The 16,504-nt window shown below is 34.8% G+C and overlaps 1 long non-coding RNA gene across 7 annotated transcripts in view; it reads left to right on the top strand.

Annotated features, from left to right (window-relative positions):
- The first annotated feature begins 2,615 nt into the window (after positions 1 to 2,615).
- LOC119234138 (uncharacterized) overlaps positions 2,616 to 16,504 on the top strand; it is a 326,611-nt gene continuing 312,722 nt past the window's right edge. For 6 of the 7 annotated variants that reach the window (XR_008549921.1, XR_008549917.1, XR_008549918.1 and 3 more), the window contains exon 1: positions 2,616 to 3,109. This is a non-coding gene — a long non-coding RNA (uncharacterized LOC119234138). Of the gene's footprint in view, positions 3,110 to 13,906; positions 14,065 to 16,504 lie in introns of all 7 variants that reach the window. The other variant, XR_008549919.1, reaches the window with a different exon arrangement.

The following is a 16,504-nucleotide window of genomic DNA, read 5'->3' as shown; positions in this document are numbered from 1 at the left end:
ACGTTTTGGAGAGCTACTTGCAGATTTTTCATCTATTCCACTGGCACCACGTCTATTCCACTGGCACCACAGGATGTAGAAAATGATTTCCAGGCAGAAGAGGATTGTACCTAGCAGTGATATTGCTTCCCCCAAGGATTTTGTACTGAAGCACGGATGTTGTCAATGGTTAGAATTTGATTAGCCAATTGTGCAGTAAAATTGAGAAAGGTTTGGTTCCACGGGCCGCGCAGGTAGGCATTAAGGGTATGAACTTGAAAGGAATAGTTGAAAAGGATGGCAAGTGTAACACACATGAAGGCATAGGTAGGAATACAAGGAACATGAACAGTTAAAGTCAGTAAGTCAATTTCTTCCTGTATTAAGGAAACTTGTGGATTCAACTGGAGTAGTCCGACTGCGAGATGGTTGTTGATGGAATTTTGTGTGAGAAAGGTGCTGGAGACTCTGGAGTAGTCCGACTGCGAGATGGTTGTTGATGGAATTTTGTGTGAGAAAGGTGCTGGAGACTCTGGAGTAGTCCAACTGGAGATGGTTGTTGGTATCTGCGTTGAGTACGAAGTTGGATAGATCTAGGCTGCCGACCACTGCGGCTGCAGCTGCCAGAGTCGAGAAGACGGAGATCAAGGCGCCAACAACCAATGCCGGACCGGCTTGTCGATTTCAGATGATTACCTGAGAAGTAGACTCAGACACATTGACAGGCATAATAATGACCTTAGGGAAATGCATGACAACAAAGGAATTGCTGAGGGTTCTGGACCAACAAGAGGAAAGGTGACAGCTACAATTGAGGGAGGATTGATTGTTGAACGATAGATTGAAAAACACTATAGAAGGAAGTCCAGTGGTGGAATTGGTAGACAAGAGTGACAGGAGAATACCCCCCTTTCTGGAAACTTGCAGAAGGAAAGGGGGATTATTAACTATTGTCCAATGAATCATGTTGCAAAGGAGGGGGGGTGCTGGGCTGATGGCTGCAGAGCTGCCGCCATGATGGTGCCTGTAACGGTAGCCCCGTCAATATCCTTACACAAGCGTATGTACCCAGAAATATCCTGTTTATCCTTCCATGGGCGAATGGCCTCCTGGCACCATTTGTTAGCATTTTCAAATACCAATTGTTTGACTAGTATAGAGGTAGGCTCGCCCTCATCCATAATTCTAGAGGCTGCTGTTAGAAGGCGAGCTACAAAGTCAGCAAATGGCTCTGAGGGGCCCTGGAGGATTTTTGTAAGGGATTGGTGAGGCTGTCCCCTGGATCCCAGTGCCTTCCAAGCTGATTTTGCTGCCAAGGCTACTTGTGCAAAAACAGCAGGATTATATAAACATTGTTGCTGATTAGTACTACAATTGGGACCCTCCCCGGTTAACATTTCTTTAGTTTGTTGGGGAAAACCTCTTTGAATATTGGTTTGAGCATACTGGTCACAGAGTTCTGTAAACTGACCCTTGCACAAAAGATAATCCCCTGGGCTCAAAACCGCGCGGTAAGTGTCCTTCCAGTCATTGGGTGTCATGATAAAGGTTTCAAAGGTGTCTAACATTTGGTGAACAAAAGGGCTCTGAAGTCCATAGTCTCTGATAGATTCTTTTAAGAGCTTGAGGTCTTGGAAAGGCAGTGCCGAATGTTGCCGGACCTGCTGTCCCTGATCATTTTGAACAACTGAGACCGGGCAGGCCAGAAGGGATTCCCAAGAATTTTCAGAGTTGGAGGGTACAAATCTTGAAAGAACAGAAGTTAGGGACTGTATAAGCCCAGGAAGGTCTGGGTCAGAGCCATGGGAGTTGAGTGGAGGGGCAGAGGGGAGAGTGGTGGGGGAGGGATGCCGCCGATTTTTGGTTGATGGGGGTGGTCTATCATAGGGAGGTAGATAGTCTGTATTGTCCTCCACATTCCCCTCGTCTGAAGAGGAATCTCTCCCCGGATTTGAGGATTGAGAAGGGGGGGTTTCTATGGCTGAGCTTGCTGCGGCCAAGTATGTGGCAGGCTTTTTGCTTTCGGACTGAGCTGCAGAGTGCAATACCTCAGCCACTAGTTCATAAGCAGCTGCTCCCCCATCACTAAGGGCATCATGGACTAGCTGCCACACAGAAAAAATACGGGGGGGGACAGTTTGGGGTCCATAAAGGTCCCTGTAAAGAAGGAAGTCTGCTTTGACCTTTTCCCAGTTTCTTACTGAGACGGTGTCCTGCTGAAAGAACCATTTGCTGGTATTTGCGAGGACTGAGACTAGATCATTAAGGGTCTGAACCTTAATGGGAGTTCCATAATGTTTAAGCAGAAGTTGTAGGGCTCTAACAAGTTGGCCCTTGGACATGGTATTGCCCATGATGCCGATCACTTACCTAATCCTTACCTTACTGATTGATCGGAGGATCCCTCAGAGGATCCCTCGTACTCGTGCCCCACGTTCGGGCGCCACTGCCGGTCCTGCCTGCAGGCCAACGGGGTTCAGGAACACGGCAGAGGGGCTGGGGATGAAAAAACGCATGCACTCTCTTGGCTGGAAGCAGGAACTCTCTTTATTCGAGGGGAGGGGCTATATGTATCGGAAAGCCTGCGCATGCGCTTTACGTGGATTTGCTACATCCGGTTACTGTTGCATCAGCTTCCTCTTTGGGCGGAAGTGACTCATCTTTGGGTGGAAGCGACCACCACCCCAGGTCCCCCTGCTGGTGTAAGCCTGGTACTGACAAACACACACGTAGTTTCATGGGCAAAAGTCAAAATTCCCATTGGTTTGAGGTGTTAAACACACATGGTGAGTTTTGCCCTGTGGAACCTGTTTTCTGTCAGGCAGACATCATCTTATCTGTAAACTCCCATGTTGAGACATTTATGTGGAAATTAAAAACCTGATTAAACTATTTGACAACAATGAGAAGACAAGAGATTCTCTGCTGATTGTGACAACAGGCCCCACACTGCAGCGTTCTGTCTGAAGACTTGCCCACTAGAGAGAGAAACAAATAGACTTAGGAATCAGCCCCAAAATGTCACCAAAAGTGACCTAACCTTTGACTATCCTCTTGCCTGATTCACTAAGACTCCCATATGCCCTGGCCCAGGAGAAACACACTCTGCAAATGACCCTTGGTCATGAAGGTGAGACATAATTCCTTTTCTCGGTTGAAGATCTTTCCTGATTAAATTATAGTCAGGTAACACTTGATGATAAGTAAGCTCCACTGACCTCTGGGAATCTATGCATAATATATGAAAAGTGAGAGAGAGTGAGGGGTGGGGAGAGAGAAAAAGAGAAGGGGAAGGAACAGAAAGAGGGGGAAGAGGAAATGTGTGTGACAAATTATACTGAACATACACTGAGACTTAGAAAAGTGAAGACATTTGTGAAGAACAGACTGTAGAACTTGAAATCCAAATAGTAAAGGCAGAGATTACCTGATGATGAATTCTGAATACACTTAGAGATTGATTTGTTACAGTTATTCTTTGTTGTTGTATCTTTACTGGATGTAAAGAAAATTGAAATCACCCAGGAGAATAAGTGGAAGTCTTGGTTTTCTATAAAAGTTAAAAACGATCACATTTTCTCCATAGTGATACATGAGAAATGTCATATGACTGTGTATTTTTATTAGTTTGATTTACTCTATTACTAAATAAGCTTGTTGGTTTGTTTTACTTTCTTACAACAGACTGATTTCTCATAAAAGGATTGGTATGCATCATACACAGGCTCAGAGTGGCAAGAGTTTGTGTCTAAAGTGGATAAGAAACAAAAGGTGGTTAAAAAAAAAAAACATTTAGAGAGAGAAATATGAAAGAAAATGAAACACCTGCCACCTAAAAATATACCTAAGTTCTTTTTACTGAAATTATTTTTGGAAATACTTGAATTAAAAAACTGCACTCAGCAGCCAAAACCAGTCTTCTGTTGTTTTCAAATAATTTTTTTTTTGGAATACTGCCTCCACCATTCATGTTCGTATTGTCTGCCTGCTCTTCTGCTTTAATGGATGAGTTGCATAGTTACTAGAGAGGCCATGTGACCTCCAGAACCTAAAATATTTGCTATCTGGACTGTTTAGGAAGAGTTTGCCAATCCTTAGTTCAGATTAAAGAAGACAAAATGCATGTTGGACTTAGAATTTTTTTTAAAGCATATCATTGTTTTGTGGTATATTCTAAAGTATATACATCTATCCCTTAATTTATAGATGGACAGATAACATCCATTGAGACTAAATACAAATCCAGTGTTGAAAATTAAAGGTCAAAATCCATCAATATCTGAAAGATTATATGAAATAGGACACCAAATAATTACTAAGAGAAATAAATAAACATTTACAGTTAAATATTGCATCTTTGTGATATAATTTGTGGCTAATTTCTACAAGCATTTCTGATTTTTTTCTGAATTATGTAAAGTTCCAGGCATGAGGTCCAAATATATGAAATTGAATAATGTTTAGGGAGAGTTCAATATGAATGTGCAACTTTTTATTTCATTTCTTCAGCCTATGTAAATCTTTTCAGAAAACTAGCAACCAGAGGTTCATATTCAGTTCTTTATGTTTTTTCTTCATGGTTAAAGTGTAAACATACTGAAGCACATGAAGACATTCTGTGACCATATACAGATATTACAAATAAATTTAATCTATTTCAACACAAAATAAATCAATATCTTGAGGAAGAGATGATTTATATAATAGAATTATATATAATTCTTTTGTTTTCACAAAAGAAAACTGATTGTGCTAGGGAAATTTTGGAGGGATCTCCTCCTTCTTTGATACCTTTGACTGGCTCAATAAATCAATAGGAAAGAGATAAATAAAATGACAAATTTACTTTTAGGCACAAAGAGGGCCATACAATATGCAACTTCTGATAATTACAGTGATATAATATAGTTTTCAGAAAGGGGCTAGCATTTTTAGAGGAAAAGAGAGGAAAAAGAAACTTTTATATTTAGATCCAATTTAGAAAGGGATTTTGCAGTATTTTTGCATAGGGAAATAAACTTGGGAAACCCTAGTCTGAGGTAATAAGGCTATCTTTACCTTCAGTTATAGGGAAGGGAGTTTATTCTTGTCTTCTTAGGAGACAGATAATTAAACAAAGAATCATTCATAGATATACTACTTCTTATTCCCTTCAACTTTCTAGGGAGACACACCCTGGGACATCTGACATTGACCCCAATGATTGAAAATGTAAACTAGAACATAAGTTCATAATTAATATATATCTTAAGAATTATGAATTTCATATTCCTTTGGGGGTAATGTGTTCCCCTGTAGTGTTGCCACACAAAAATAGTCTATCTAGTTAAATTTAAACTTCAAATAACGAACCCCTTCTTTTAGTACCTGTATGTCACAAAAGCATTTGCAGGCATAGTTAGACTAAAAACAAAAATATGCTACTTATCTGAAATTCAGAATTCATATGTGTTCTGTTTATTTTTCTGTAATGGAGAAACTGTGTATTTCCCACCAATTCTGCTGATGTATTTATACTTCACCAGATCAATTATTGAGTAGTTACTTTGTAGAGAAGCATATATTCTATTACTAACCTCAGAGACAGATCTCCAGTTTATAAGACCATTTCTGTTTGTATAGCTTTTTCTAAAGCACCATGTAATTTGACTTCATCTTCTCTTCTGTATCTATCTGAGCAGTGGTAATCTGTTTCTTTCCCAGGCAAAGATGGAAGATTTACCTTAAACTTCATATATAAACTAACTCTTTTCCTAGAGTTATATAATCTGAAATAACACTTAAACTTTTAATGCTATAGCTTTTTTTCCTGTTCTAAATATCAAATGGGTTAAAAAAAATACTTATTTCACTGAGTTGGTCAAAAGCACACTTGTATTTGGGAAGAGTTAGAGAGAGAAAATTAATAGTGAATGTATATTTCATTTCAGATTATTATAATGTACTAAATGTTAATCTACACCAGAAACTTCATGAAATATTTTGCATACATAATCTCACTAAGTTTCAACTGATTTCAGCTTTGTTAAGTAGATATCACATATACTTTTGAAGATGAGGGTCAGAAAAATTAGCTACATTGCTCTAGGGCTTATTTATACTAATAGGTTAGATATTTGAAACAAAACCAACTGTATAGGTCTTGTTTTATGTTTTTCAGACCATGTTGCACACATTAAAATCTTGATTTATTTAGGGATAAATGCATCTGGAAAATGAAAGCATAGGTTATAATAAATAATGTATTTTAATGTTATACATAATAAAAATATTAAATATTTTGGTGACAGCAGCAATCTTCTGTGAATTAAAGAGTGGCATCACAATATACAAATTGGTTGTTAAATTTTATATGCGAAGGAATTTTAGACATTAGATAGAAGCCATCTGTTATAAAAGCAATGGTCTAGAAATATGGTTAAAATCAAATTAAAATCCCATCTAGTTTTTAATTTCCCTTTTGGTATAGCTACTTTGTTTTTAATGTTTATCTGTGTTCATTTCAATAATTTTAATGATAAATATTAAAAACATAACAGATATACCAGAACATTATACTATTTCTGCCAAGCTAAGTCCCACTTTAGCTTGATGATATTGACTGGTAATTGCTTAACTATGTTGCAAAAGTGAAAAAGCTAAATTTTTAGGTGAATTTCTTAGAAATTACTAAACTGTCCTGTACTGCTTTAAAATTGTCATCATAAGTATCAATCATGTTAAGTATTAGTTGGGATAAACTAACAATTTCTTCAATTTAAAGAGAATTAAGGCTCAGTTTAGAATCTTAAGTTTCTATACCTCACAAGTTAAAGGTATGGAAATAAAATAAAAGTCCTCTTAAATTCAGTGATTTATCAAATATACCAACGCTTATATTGAATGAGCTTGTAATATACAAATATGAATAAATGTGTATATGAATATCTTCTTCATGCCTTAGTAGACATAGAATGAAACATTTAAAATGTGTGAAAACCATATAAATGAGGAAGATGACTTTATTTAAATAATTTGTCTGAATATATAAAATTGAATTGGAAGAGAGAGTGTTTGTGGTGATATCTATGAATAAACAACTGAAACCTCTCTCATATGGAAAATGTATATAGATGTCGGAGAATTTAAAGATTTTCTGAGAAATCTGGACAATTGAATTCATAAAATCAAATAAGAATTAAAAAAGACACTATACAGTCAGCATGAACACACTGAAAAAAGTTCTGAGCTCACTGCTTCTGGGGCAGAGGACAGAATCCTCTGACTGGCCCTGCAAGACCACCAATCCAAAAACAACTAATGTTGTGCTGCTTCTGCTACACTTCCAGTGGTATTTCCCATTGCCCCAACAGTCACTAGATCACTTGATTCAAAGTGAATTCATGCAAGTAGCTGAAATTAGATCAAAATGCAGAATACAAGGGGTATAGGGAATTGATACTTTTTTTTTTTTTTTTAACTCTGAGGAAGTGGGTTTTATCTCCTATCTGGACCAAAGAGCTTAAAAAATAATTAAGAAATTTCAAGTTTTGGTCAGATCAAAAGCAGAACAGGGGTGGGAGAAGGGAGAGGAGAAAATATGAAGGAAAGTAAAAGGGAACATTTCTGCCTAGATTCAGGAATACCTGTCTGAGTTAAACTAAAACCACACAAGGACAAAGGAAGAACTAAAATACTAGAAATAACTGATATTCAATAATTTTGAACAACATGAACAAAAGGCCTTAGATGAAAATAAGATTGATGTGTTCAAATAACAGATAACTCAAAGATTTGGCTTCTCTGTTATGGTTGATGTGGTTGGTGAGGCAGAAAGTATTCTCAGATGACAAAGTCTTGTAAGCCACAGTAAGGTGTTTGGATTTTAAGGGAAGATACTGATATATGTTATTGCTTTGTTTTATGTTTTGTAATTTAATTATTGTTTTGTGAATGAATGGTTTAAAATAACATTTTAAAATCAAATCATTTTAAGCCATTCTTGTATAAAAATGATGAGTGAAGTTTGTGACTAACAAGGAAGAAGCCATGTTTTGAGAAGGAAGTGTAAAACGTTGGTTCAAAGGATTTTGAGAGGCTGAACATTTTGACAGGAGGGACAGTGTAAATTTAGCAGGAAAGTCTTTTTCATCTACATAGCATGGAAATATATGAGATTACTTAATTGAAACATGCCAGACTTTGTTAATTAAACTTATTGTTATTTCTGTAGCATGCTAGAGAATCTTGTGAAGTATCATGCTCTCAATCTTGTGAGGTAACTGATGCAAGCCAAGAACAGATTGATATGTAGACTTATTTTTATATAAGCAAAAGTGAAAAAAGTAAGTTCAGGGGGGAATGTGGCTTAGTCTGTTTTTCACACCATCAGAATTCCAACCTAGTGTTGTCTTTCCAGTTTTCATGTACTTTCCTAACACAGTGACTATTGTTCTTAATTACATATCATTTTAAATGATTACCCCAATACAATAATTTCAAGAGTCCCATAACATGGTGTGATTAAGATCATCATATTGACATCAGTCTGTCCAAGTACGATTTCCAACTTCCAGATTAGTCCTTAAATTACCTATGTGATCTTGGAAATGTACAAGGTCTCTCTAAGGGTCAGTTTTTCACCCAAAAGATGGATTAGAAAGTTTGTTTTTTTTTATGGTGTCATTTTAAATGAGATGAGTGTTAGCTTTATGTTTGACTTCTCTGATCAGTTTTTTTTTAATGTGCAGTAATTATTTAATTAATGAATTTGGCCCCTTCTAAATGATGTTTAAAATCTTCCTTAAATCATCTAACTTAATAGTAGTGTAAAGTATCTAACAAAGTAATAGAATTTTAGGGGTCATTTCCAAATTCAAAACCTGGTGGTCCTCAAGTTTTGGTTATTTCTTAGAATTGACATTAAGAATACTATTGCAAACACATTATTTAGAAATGGATGTTTTTTTAAAAAACAAATTTCAAAAGTATTTAATGAATTGTCTATGTAGATAAATTGGGAATAATTATAGTTCTTAAGATGTGCCCTTTTTTATGATCTAGAAACATTTGTTTTATGCAATAATTCAGCAATAAAAGATGAACTATACATTTAGGCTTAAAGGTTGTACTCTGTGTGATAACAGGGTCAGGTTGATTTAAAATTTCAAATGTGAATTATAGCAATTAATGAGACTATTTCTCTACTTTATATGTTGGGTGATTATAAAGATATTAATACCAGAAAAAATTATTTAGATAATTTCTAGAATTTATTTTCAGTCAGGATATTTGAGATAATTAAAAGTTTATCTACATACTAAGATAAAGCAATTAATTGATGACAGATGTGAATTAAGGCACTGTTTTTCTCTAAAAATGCTACCATAGTTGTTTTCATGAGAATGTACTATGTCATTGATACTTGGGTTGATATTAAATTATAACAAATCTGTCTCCCAAAAAACATAAGAAAAATAGAGTCAAAAATGACCTTGTAAAATAATTTTATCAGACTCTTAAAAATATAATATAAAAATCATATATAGTCATAAACTTTTCTTTTATACATTCGAAATAATTTAATCTGATAATCATATCACTATGATTTTCTGAACTACTTTATTCTTTTAGGAAATGAATGTGATATTTGATAAATCAGTATAGCAATTTATTGAACAAAGGATACAAACATCCAAGTTATAAGATGAATAAGTTCTGAAATTTTTAGTACAATATGGTGACTATAGTTGACATTACTATATTGTATCCTTTAAAGTTGCTAAGACACTATATCTTAAAAGCTTTCACCATGCAAAAATTTTAAAAAGTTAACTACATGAGGTGATAGATGTGTTAACTAACTTTATCTCATGGTGATCATTTCACAATATGTTCATATCAAATCACCACATTGTATACTTTACACATACGCAATGTTAAATGACAATTTTATCTCAATAAAGGTGGGGGAAAGAAAGGGATTTAAGCATATGGAAAGAAGTCTGTAGGTAAATTTGTTCATAAACTCTGAAAACATTCTAAAAGAGTGTGAACAATAAAAGGGTACTCTGATTTCACTCATATTTGATAAAAGTTAGCTCAGAGTATGGTGTAAAAGAAATTGCTCTTGTGGTAAGATTGACTCATTTTATCAAAACAATAAAAGGGTGCTCTGATTTCACTCATATTTGATAAAAGTTAGCCCAGAGTATGGTGTGAAAGAAATTGCTTTTGTGGTAAGATTGACTCATTTTATCAAAAGTGGAAAACAAACAACAAGTAATAGCCAAAAGCAGGGTTAAGGCCCCATTACTTTCTATCCACATAACAATTGACTTTATGCTTTCATATAATCAGTCATGTCAGCTCGGTCAACATAAAAAAAAAAATGTATATGTATTTTGTGAGACAAACAATTCAAATTGATTAATATATAAAACATTTGAAGAAATTCTACACATTAATGGAAATAAAAACAAACCAATAAATTAATTGACAAGATCCAATAATAGTCATTTCACTATAACATGACTAATATCCTTAGGAAGAGATATAGTCAGGGAGATATCAACTAAAGCTACAATAAAGGGCCTCCCCTGGTGGCACAGGAGATTGAGCGATGGGTTGCAAAGCTGCCTGCAGCCTCTGCAACACCAGTTCGATCCCCAGTCGCTGGGCAAGGGTCCCACATGGTGCGCAGACCTCTCCTGCTGTGCTGCTCCCCTCAGCAGTGTATTTCGTCGGTCTGCCTGTTCTGTTCCCCACTCTGGCTCTGGTGAATTCTCTCACCCTCCCGTGCTTCTGACTGTACCCAGTGCTTGTATAAACAAATAAATAAATCATTTAAACAAAAGCTACAAGAAAATAATAACTTTGATTCAAACATTTGGAAAAAAACTTAAGATATCAGATATCAAAAAATTAAAGAAAAAAATAAAAAGCATACTTTTGCCTGTATTTTTTTTTCCTTAAAGCCAATGGAATGTGTCAAATGACAAAATAATATTTCATAGACAGATTGATGTTCATTATTTAAGGGAAAACTATGCATTGGAGTGGCACAGTGCATCACCAGCAGTACTCTTCTGGAGGGATTTTTTGAAAATGAGTTTTAAACAACATTAGAAGTAGCAATAGGGTGCACATGATTGAGTAGGAAGTGAGGAATTTCATTATGAGACCAGCAGGTCTTTTTTTCTAGGGTAGGCTGAGCTAAAGCTGAGTTGAAAGAATGTGATGTGTGTTAGGTTTCCTTGAGAGTAAGACTTTTCCTGTGAATGCATATGTGATTGGGACAGACCAATGCAACAGGTTCCATTTTGTTGGTCATGATATACAAATTTACTTTATCATGTTTTCTTGATAAAGTTATGGATGAATGGAGGATTGTGGGACAAGATTTAGAGTGTAATTATAATCATTCTGAAGTCATAATACTAATTCCTAATATTAATATCTTAGGGAAAATTTTAAGGGATTTTTCAAGAAATTTATGTTATATCTTCCAATATTGTTTTATATGCAGCTATCATTTCAATGTCCTTGTTCTAACTGTTTAGCCTCACAGAGATCGTATTACTGAGAATTGCAGTGCCTGTAATGTGAAAGAATAGGCTGTGCTGTAATGCTCACAAAACATAATGCTAGATGAAATATAACAAAAAATGTCTGTTGAATTGTATGCCTGGAGTCACAAAATAAAAGGAAATTCCCATATTTCAGAAGAAAATAAAGAACTGAAAACCATAGCTTTGGATCATGAGCTAAATATTTTTGCAGCTACCCTGCAAGACTTGGGCTCCAAGACCTAGTGCCTTGGGCTTTAGTACCTACACAGAGACTTCAGCAAAGGTATTGAGATTCAACTTAGAATTGTAGGCAGTGTTAAAATAACATTATAGATTGAAGGAAGAAAAATGTCCTATAGTACTTAATACACACAGTTGGTATCTGAAGGAAATAAGAATAACCCTTATGAAAATTTAAAAAAAAATGCAGGAGTGAAATTACATTAGTAATAATGAAAGTATTTGTGGGGGGACAAATATGTAGACAAAAATAATTGTGTCAAGGCACTAGGGAAATTTCCCCTCTTCCTGGGTTCTTCTCAGTCGGAACAACTTAACAAATTGGCATCAGGGAGATTAATAGGAGGGAAAAATCCAATTTTATTACATATGCATGAGACTGCATAACTATAATTTCTAAAGTAAATGAAACAAAGCAGGGGTTTATATCCTGTGCTAAAGAAGGGATAAGGGCCTAGTGTAGTGTGTTAGGAAGAAAAAGGGTGTCTCACATGGAAAGGAGGGTGCTTCTTTATATGACAACACCTGCCTCTGGAACGTTTGCTTATCTTAAGATAGGTTGCTCTGATAAAATGTATATTTCTGGAGCTATCTCTAGATATAGGTAATCTGTGCATATATATATATATATATATATATATATACACACACACACATTTTTTTCATTAGGTAACATTGGTTTACACAATTGTTTGTACTTTAGAAATATAAGATGTCCCCTGTCAAGTGTTACCACACTACACCTGCCATCAAAACACCCATAGCCCACCAACATAGTTAAATCTGCATTCTTTAAGACAATGGAAAATTTTTCCCCCAAGACATATAGGGCCTCAATTACCTTTGTACTATTTATCAAGGCAATGTGTATTGAAAAAAGTCAGCTCTGGACACCTTGGAAAAGCCTGTGAACATTTTTTGGGGGACAGATCCTACAATTGCTTGTAGGTTGTGGTAAAAGAAAAGATGTATTAATAAATAGATAATAGTAAGACATAGGATTGGAGGGAGTGACTAGAAGAGCAGGCTTTTAAGAGTCTTTCATTATTCAACAGATGCTCTAATGGAGCTTTTACATTCTCCATTTTTATCTTACATCACACTCTATTGATATACAAAATCTGGCTATTCTTTCCTTTAAGCTCCTCTAAAATACATTATTGCCTCCCACCCCATAGTCTTTGCAGATAATATCATGCCTAACATACATTACTCAATACTTATTACTTTCTAATATTACTAAAAAAGTAAATATTTCTTTAATTACTCTTACTACTTTATCTTTCAAACCTATTATTTTTCAATGAATTTTCACTGATAATAGCAACTACCTTTGCTACAATATTAGGTAATTGTTAAGAACTCAGACTCTGACCACAAATGTCTAGAATTTGGGCATAGGTTCACCACTTACTAGGAATGTGTCCTTGGGTAAACATGTTAACATAAAGATATAAATAACTGAATTGCATAAAATGCATATAAATGTGTTGAATAATATTTGGAACATTAAACTTACACACTAATCAATTATTATTATTATTATGTTATCAAACATACTTATAATCTTGGCACAATTATCTCTCCTTGTAATACCTAGAAAAACTGTGATTATAAATCTTTGTTTGATAATTTGACTTCTTTCTATCTGGCCTGTCAACTTGTAACCTTCTTGAATGTAGGTACATTAGATTTTCATGATCACTGTTCTCTCACTGCACAAAATTTGAACTATGTGTTTATGTAATAATCTTTTCTATCATAATTTAGACATTTAGATTCTAAGTGACTAGAATAAAGAATGTATATATTGTAATACCACAGATTGCAAACCAGGCTGCCTCTACATATACCACAAGTACAGACCATGGAATTTGCAGACAGTGAAGGCAAACAGAGACGTCTGTGCTCCTAGATTGACTGGGCTGAACACAATGACAAAGTAGATGGAGAAATAATGTTCTACATCCCAAATTTCTGTAAAGGCCACATATCAAAACCTGGAAATATAGGGAAGTTTTAACAATGTGTTGGAATTTTTTCCCCGCATTTGGATGTTCTATAGCTTCTTCTATTGCTGAATAACAAATTACAATTGTATCTGAAAAGAAAACAATTTTATTTTTCTCAAATTTCAGTGGATCAGGAGTCTGAGCATAGTTTCATCTGAGCTGCATTCTCATCTGGAGGCTTAAATAGCAAGAGCTCCTTTCTCAGGAAAAACAGGTCATCCAAATAAAAGTGGACAGAAAATCTATCTATATTTTTTGCAAAGAAGTTATAAGATGGCAAACAGGTACATCACTGTTCATTAAGTAATCAAAGTCACAATGGGATATGACTTCATATATGTTGAAACAGCCATTATTAAAATGGTATGGAAAACTGTAGTAAGGATGCAGAGAAAGGGGCCTCTTGTGCACTGTGGGAATGTAAATTATGAAAATTTAATACGGAAAACAGTATGGAGGTTCCTCAAAACATTAAAAATAGAGCTAACATATGATCTAACAATTTCACTTCTGGGTATTTATCTAGAAAATGAAAATATTAACTTGAAAAGATATTTATACCCCCATATTCATGATAGCATTATTTCCAAAAGTCAAGAATGGTGCATTATCAGCAAAGATGTGTTTGCTTGTATTATGTATTGTCTTTTAAAGTGTCCTTATTGCAAATGTGCACGTGTGCTTGCATGTTTTATATATTGAATTACATAATTAGTACTTTTGTTAAGAAAGTGATTTTCAGCCAGTTGATAAATTTCTGCTATTTATGCTCTGAGGAAATATAATTTCATGGATCTGTTAACTTATTATCTGTGTGCATTTTTTCGGAGCAGTATTGCTGGGCTAGTTAGAGAGTATTTTTGCAGTCAGTGGAGTGGTTCCCCGAAGATGTAACTGAAAAATGGGAAATGTAATACAGTGCAGTTAGAAATCTTTACAATTATATAAAATCACAAATACTAAATTAAATCATGCACCAAAAATAATAAAAGATATGCCAGAAATAAAATTGTGGCCTAAGTTATATTAAAAGGAGATACATAAAAGTTGGGCAACAAATTGATTTTGGAAACCTTCATAAGTGTTGTTTATATATACATACATTCTTTCTGCAATGGATTTATACTATAAAAGCTGCAGTTGGAAGTTAGGATATGGGGTAGACAGTCATGTAGAAGGGAAGAACAAGAGGAAAAACACTGCACACTTTCATACTGTTACCTGGCTGTAGTATCAGGAGCCAGAATTTATAATAGGAAATATTTTTAATTATTGAAATCCACAGGCTTTGGTAACTTCCATCTTTTTCATCTTGATTCCTCTTATATTTTCTGAGAATAAGGATGTTCCTCAAACTATTACTCTTTTATAAAAGACACATACCTTGAAAACTTACCTATGCAAATTATAGCCATGCCATATCCAAATTAAAAATGAAAATGCCATGCCACTCTATAATGTGGAGATCGCATCGCCAGCTATTACTCTGTTTGCTATGGAGAACAGCCAGCGCAAGTGAAAATATGATCTTTTATAGTTGAGAAGTTGGGTAACAGATGCCAGGATAAATGGAGCATATCAATAGTGTGTAAATTTTTGACAAACAAACACAGTTTTTTCAAAACATGTCCTCATGACAACTTTGTCTTAAGTTTTAATTTTCAGTTCCAAATATAGTCACCTTAGAAAGGATTCAGATGAACCTATGTTGAAAGGTAATGGAATGGGAAAGTTTGCTGGGTTAACATAATAAATGCTGAAAATGTGTCCCTAGTGAATAAGTGACAGAAAATACAGCAAAAAGAGGAAGGTGTTAAAAGCTGGCAAACCTACTACTACAGAATAAAAAAATAACCTGCTTCCCTACTGTCTAGCTATCACTGAGTGTGCCGAAGCCAAGAGAAATCTGGCGTGGATCCCAGATGAATATAAATGAAATGAAAGGAATTACAAGGCACAGGTTACTGCTCACCAATAGACTTGCATTCAGCATCAATCACATGAAAAAATATATAATTGCTCCTACTGGGATACAAAATTATTCCAACCAATATGTTCCTGCTCTCAGAGATGTGAATTATGAAGAAAAATTTAAAAAGTTAAGCTAGTTCTCATAGGAAATAGAATGGTAGTCACTTAATTGAAGTTTTAAACACAGCAGGGATCTACAAAATCATTTCAAGTGAACTCCTTATATTTGTAAAATTGAGTGACAAATAGCATGAAATGTTGCCAAAATGTTCATACAAGATTAACTGGTTTATAAATCAAGGGATGCATTTATTTTCCTTCATTTTATAAATAGCTTTCTTATTTGTATATCATATCCATTATCTAATGAATTTGAAATTGTTTACTGGGTTATACTAGAACATAATTAAGGAATCAAAAGAAACAGACAATTTGAAGTGAGTACATTGCGGTGGTTGCTACAAGTCACCTAGAATGAACTGATTTTTACAATCAGGCTTAAAATTTGATTTGCCCTTAATGACATTAGATCACCTTAACACAGAAAAAATGTAATGTTCTTTTCTGCATACGTGTCTCTTGTATTCTCATTGTGATCATTTTGCTTGACTTTAATTTGACGGAAAAGTGCTATTTTACTTTTTTTTTTATTACTAAGTGTTGTTTTCTAGGTGTTGTTTTCTAGGTTGATTTTCCCCCCAGGACTTTAAATATGCTACTCAAATATCTTCTAGTTTTCATCACTTTGGACGT

This window comes from Talpa occidentalis, unplaced genomic scaffold (assembly GCF_014898055.3).
Source record: "Talpa occidentalis isolate TD23 unplaced genomic scaffold, MPIMG_talOcc4v2.1 talOcc4.8, whole genome shotgun sequence".
In the NCBI taxonomy this organism is placed as follows: domain Eukaryota; kingdom Metazoa; phylum Chordata; class Mammalia; order Eulipotyphla; family Talpidae; genus Talpa; species Talpa occidentalis.
This window is presented reverse-complemented; position numbering and strand designations above follow the sequence as displayed.